Genomic DNA, 6036 nt, shown 5'->3' with positions numbered 1-6036 from the left:
ATCCATTAATTATAAAATGAGAATTAATCACAAATATTAATTTCAATCTTAGTGATTTTTGCATCTAAGTATTCGACTCATTGATTGGTGCATTGTTCCTTACTTAAAAAGCAAGATTTGGATCCTCTTCTCCCAATTATAAAAAAAAAAATCTTAATGATTTTTCAATGAAAATAATTAACAGCTACAGCAGCTAAACATATATATAATAAAATATTATGAAAGTAATAGCAAGGAATTATTGGAGCTGCATATGTTTACTCTAGCTATCACAAGCCATTAGGCCTTCACTAGTGAAGCAACCACTTAGTTTTTGCTTATAGCCATGCCCTTGAGAAATTGCATGAACATATTGAATTCTTTGATGAGTTTTTCATCTATACCATTTCGCAGAGCTTGTGTATAAGACAGCCAGCCAGCAGTCACTGCTATATTTGCCAAAGCCAATGGTCCTGAAATTGCCTTGTGAAGCCGAAATTTGTTGGTCGCCACCAATTTTTTCTTCAATACTATCTCCATATCCACGAAAACTCCTTGCAAGATGAAGAACCAAGTCACTTCCCATGTCGGTCTTTCACGGGTCATATGATAAACAAGCAATTCGTGCATCAAACCCGAGACTAAAAATGTCAGAAAAACACCAGGCAATGATGCCCATCGAGGTCCAATTATACGCGTAGAAATACGACGTACGGGAATATATACGGTGGCACGTAGAATCTCTGAGACCCTAAGGTTCCACCTATGGCCCCAAAAATCTTGTAGCGAAGTGGAAAAGAGTGGTGCGTTGAACCGTGGCTCGAGTTCAACGCCAAGGAATTGAGCTGGGGTTGCAGCCAAGGCAAGGAGAAGTTGTACTGCATGATAAGTGTAGAAAAAATAAATGAATAAAACGTGTTTGTGAAAGTAGTGTTCATAGTTGTTATAAGTATAAACCACCGTCGATACAATTGTAGCTCTAGTTGCAGCCTCTAAAATTGGATTAGTCTTGGTTTCAAGTGGTTTTTTTGGAGATGGGTTTTGTCTGATTTTGAAAGGGAAACAAGCCATGAGGATGAAACAAAGAAGATCATGTTTAGGTACTGACAAAGGGCCTTGATCGAAGGCGAATAAGAGGAGCTTGAAGTTGGCAAGCCAAGCGACGCAAAACCAGGTCGGGAAACCGATATGTAAGCTGTTGAGGTCAAAGGGGAGGATAGATAGGAAGGTGATGACAGGGAGGAGGGAGATGAGCCTTGGCAAACCCTTTGGGATCTTTGCTGCAATGAAGTAACTATGGAGAAGAAATGCTATGGTCAAAACACATAACCTGATGAAGTTCTTGAGCTCACCCTCCATTTCTTTGGCTTCACACATTGCGCTCTTCTCCACCCTATATGCTTCGTTTGTACTTATAATATGACAACAAATGTACCATTGAACACGAACGTTGATCTTATATTTTGATTAGGTGATCTTATTTTAAATTTATCTTTATATATAATTGTTATTAGGAATAATCAATGGTCCAAAGTTATTTTCTATTCATTCGAATCGATAAATTTAAATTTATTTTTAAAATAATTTATAATTTCATGAATAATTTGTAATTTAATGATTTTTAGTAAGATGTGAAGTATATCAGAAATTTATCCTGAACCAAAAAATATGGTTTTCAAGTTGAATGATCCAATTATAGTTACAACGATTGACCAATGATGCTTAACGTTTATCACTCCCATACTCACCCCGAATGGTTGGTGCAAATTATAAACAAGGTTTTACCTTACCATAAACGTTATAACAAATTAAAAATATCGAAATTGAAGACATGAACAACAAAAATGAAAACAAACATGTGGCTACACATGCGAGGTGTGCATGTGAAGCTGCAATTATGATTTTGTCCTTGGAAGAGATTAATAAAGGAAGTTCTCCTAGTGAAAGAAAGGAAGAATTGAGGGCAAAGAATTAATGAGAGGTAGGTTGGGAAGTACAGAGAATTAGTTCAATAAGTTGGACATTTTTTTCTTGTTGTGTTCTTATTTTTTTTATTATTTGAATTTTATTTTATATGATTTTAGTATTTAAAAATTAAAATATTATTATGTAACTATCAAATATAAGTTGTAGTGTTTTACTGTTGGTTATTACTTAAAATTTCATCTATGTATAATTTTTTTTATTAATCTTGATTGATAGATTAATTCGATTTGTTCTAACTCTTCCAGTTTGTACAACAACGGCAACAACAGAGAGAGCCTTTTCAATAATAAAAATTGTGAAAACAAGACTTTGAAACAAAATGGATAATGAGTTTCTTATAGATAATTTAGTTATTTGTATTGAGAAAGACATTGCTAACCTTTTCAATATAAAGTTAATAATTGATTAATTTGAATCCAAAAAAAAATAATTGAGCATAACTTTCCTTTTAATTTATATGTTATATAAATTATTATTTATTATAAAATTTTCGATTTGTAGTTAAATTCAATATATTAGTTTTAAAAATTTTTAGCTTTTACGTTTTTTCATCTTTGATCTCCAAATAAAAATTAACTAGTTCCATCTCTGCTTTGATCATCTTTTGTATACTCGGGAGAGAGAATTTCATGCAAATAGGTTTCACATTGAAACGTACAGGCCTAAAATCTTCCTCAGACTGGTTGTGATATCTTCCCTAGACATCTAAATTTCAAATAATATACAATATTACATTGAAATTTAGAAATAAGGATTTTGAGAGCAATTATGAATTTTTGAGAAAAAAATCAAAGTTTCGACAACCGTAATGCGTTAATTATTGTAGTGTCTGTTATTGCTGCAATCTTCACAGAAGCCCCAACCGTTAGAATTATGGGTTAACACAAAGAAGGGTAAACATCGAAGCTAGCAAAGCAAGCCAATGGCATTAGCCGCCATCCTACTGTTTCCATGTCCTTTGTGCTTATTCGTCAAGGGTAAAATTAAGAAGCTTGAAAATGGTAACATTAGAGGACAAAAATGAGGGAGTTGGTTAGTACTATCACTTTCCAGGGGTCATCATGGCATTGATGGGAGACCAAGAGAAGATTCCAAGAAAAGGAAAATGCTTTATCATTTTCCACGTGGCATTATGGCATTCAACTATACATATATATATATATATATATATATATATATATAAAATTAAGATCATGGTACCACCAACTAGATAAAAGCAACTTTTTCCTGTAAGAGATAAAATTCAAGCTCATCCACAGGAAGGTTAGTCATGTGTGTCTGTTCTATTGAATGATGACTTGCACCTATGCAAATTACTTGATTCTGTTTATTGTTTTACCAATATGTTACGGTAAAACTAAATTACATTAAGCCCTCTTACCTCTTTAATTAGGGAAAGAATCAACAAGTACAGATGTGTTGAATGACAGACTGCTTATCAATTAGTTCATAAATGAACTATTTACACACGCACATGTATACACTTAATATAACACATTTGAAAAGGTATAATACTTTATCAATTGGTCACCAAAATATGGATTTGAGTAATTAGGAAATCTTGGAAAAAAAAATGAGAAAAGAGAAAGGATGCAGCAAAGGCACATGATTATTGTCAAATTTTGAAGTTATTCTCTTATGTTGGAGTTATTTGCCAACAGACATGGGGTATCCTTTCCTTTTCATATACATAAATTGTTGAATTTTGTGTAAAAGACAATTTGAAATCAGTTACGAAGTTGTCGTATAATTACTAATATGTTTTACTAGTTAAAGCTAAGTGACATTTGCATTTCACTTTCACATTTATATATCACAGTCTACTACTCAACAAAGTCAAGTACTCGACACACAGAATAGTGAGGGTAAATTTAAGACTAATTCCATTTAAATATAAAATATTAATAAAAAAACGATAGAGAATAAGTGATTTTCAAGTGGGAAAATGTTTAAAGCCTTGTACAGGAGCTTGGTACATTAACCCATGGTTCAATGGTGTAGCATGCTAAACGAAGACTGTTTGATGAGTGCCACTTATTGGAGCATTAGCAAGGTCTAGCCGTAAGGGGGCCTCATTGTTTTCTGAATCCCAACACCATATCGAGAACGTGGTAAAATGGACCCAAATATCTTGATTCCATCTTCAGATTATTGTTCATAGAACGTTACCCTATCACCAACATGGAGACATTTAGCTAGAACAAATTCTCGCCAGCCTTGTTGAAGCACCGGTTTCTGATAAGCGCCCGTCTTCCGAATGGAGCAAACGAAAGTCCAGCAATGGCCATTCTCATTCCTAACAGGCAATTCCAGGGCATGGCCTCCGCAAAACCGTGGGAGAAATGCAAGGCACTTTGTTAGGATAGCTAACCTTTTCAAGGCATCAGTGCGACTGACCCTCTTTGAGAACAAAACCCTTCTCTTCTTTGCTTGTTTCTACTTGGCTTTTGATCCATGGAAGGCCTTCTTTTTTTTCGAAGCCATAGAACCAATTGCGTCCAAGTTTGTAATATCCTTACGTGCTGAATTTCTCCCTTGATTTGTGTGTATTTATAAGCAGCGTTTGGTCGGCTGGAAGAAAGATTGGAGCCCCCTTTCTAGAAGCTGTTGATTGTAGCGGAATCCTCCTCTCACTTACCTATCCACGTGCATTTTTGTTGAAAGCAGATCTTGTATCACCAAGTGGTGTACTCACAATTTCTTCTTTTTTGTCTCTCTTTTCTCTGATCTCCTTTCCATATGTACTAAATATGTCTCTCTTTTCTCCTCTCAATTACCTAACCATAAGTGTAAAAAATTTATAAATATTATAATTGATCGAATCTATAGAAGAAGATATATATGAAACAAAAATTAGTATTGTATATATGTTTCCAAGTAATTAATAATTTTTACATACAAAAAAAAAAAAACCCACGGTACATTATTGGGCTTATCTTTTGAAGACAATGAAGAAGAGGTAATCAATAAATTGGTTGAGTTAGAACGTGAGGATTGAGCTTTTAAGCTCTTTTCTTGAGTCGGTAGCTAGTGTGCTTTCTTTCTGGGTCATGATTCCTTGTTTTTGGGGCTGCAATAATATGTTTTCTATTGTTGGTTCCTGCTGCCATTTGGCTTTTGAGGTTTCTGCCATGGAGCTCTTTTGCTCTCCTGCTTTGCGTGATGTTGGTTTTGTCATTCTGATATTCTCTGGAATGAATCCTACTACGGCTTTAAGTCAGGTTTTACTCTTTGATCTCGAATATGAAACTGAATTCGCGTTAGTGGTGAAACAATGCTTGCTTAGGTGGCCATGGAAGCAGTCTGTTGGTTTTAGTTCTTTTACAATTCTGTTTTTCTTCTGTGTTAGAGGCTATTTTAATTTTATTTAAATAATTTTAAATAATTATTTTAATAAGTTTGTTAAATTTTATAACAATAATAATATAACTACATCATGCTTAAATCTTAATTTTGAACTTTTTGTTTTGTTATATTTGATGTTATTATTATTTTATTTTATTATAATTATTTTTATAATTATTAATTTAAAAAAATAATAAATTTATATTTAATTGTAAATATTTTTATTTAATTTTGTTAAATGTGTTATTAATTGTATTGTATCGTATATTGACATATTTAATAAACGTGTGTATCGTATCGTGTCATGTTATATAATTAATAAACGTATACGTATATGTATTTTAGATTTAAGACACGAACATTATTCGTGTCGTATTCGTGTTTAACCCTAATGTGTTTTGTATCTAATCGTATCTTACATATTTAACACTCGAGAAAACATAAATTGTCAAATCTACATGTATTAACCAATAGTAAAAAGAAAAAGAAGAAAAAAGATTTGAGACAAGAAGCTAGGACAGAAATCACGAACATGTGAAAAGAAACAACATTAATCTCATCGGACTGAAATACTTAAATCAAGGGTTGATTTCCCAAACAATTCATAGCCTCTGCTCCATTTTTCATTTTTAACTCTCACAAATTAATTACCACGTGTCTTTTTTTTTTTTTTTGGTCACGGATTAATACATGTATTAACCAGTCCAGAAAAAACAGAGGATTTAG

At 32.9% G+C, this 6036-nt stretch overlaps 1 pseudogene; it reads right to left on the bottom strand.

Moving 5' to 3' along the window:
* Window positions 1–306: 306 nt before the first annotated feature.
* LOC18600793 (putative long-chain-alcohol O-fatty-acyltransferase 5 pseudogene) lies at window positions 307–1338 on the bottom strand (annotated as a pseudogene).
* Between the last annotated feature and the right edge of the window lie 4698 nt (window positions 1339–6036).

Source organism: Theobroma cacao, chromosome 4 (genome assembly GCF_053813885.1).
Source record: "Theobroma cacao isolate CCN51 chromosome 4, ASM5381388v1, whole genome shotgun sequence".
Classification (NCBI taxonomy): Eukaryota; Viridiplantae; Streptophyta; class Magnoliopsida; order Malvales; family Malvaceae; genus Theobroma; species Theobroma cacao.
The sequence above is the reverse complement of the archived record's forward strand: the minus strand, read 5'-3'. Positions and strand labels throughout refer to the sequence as shown.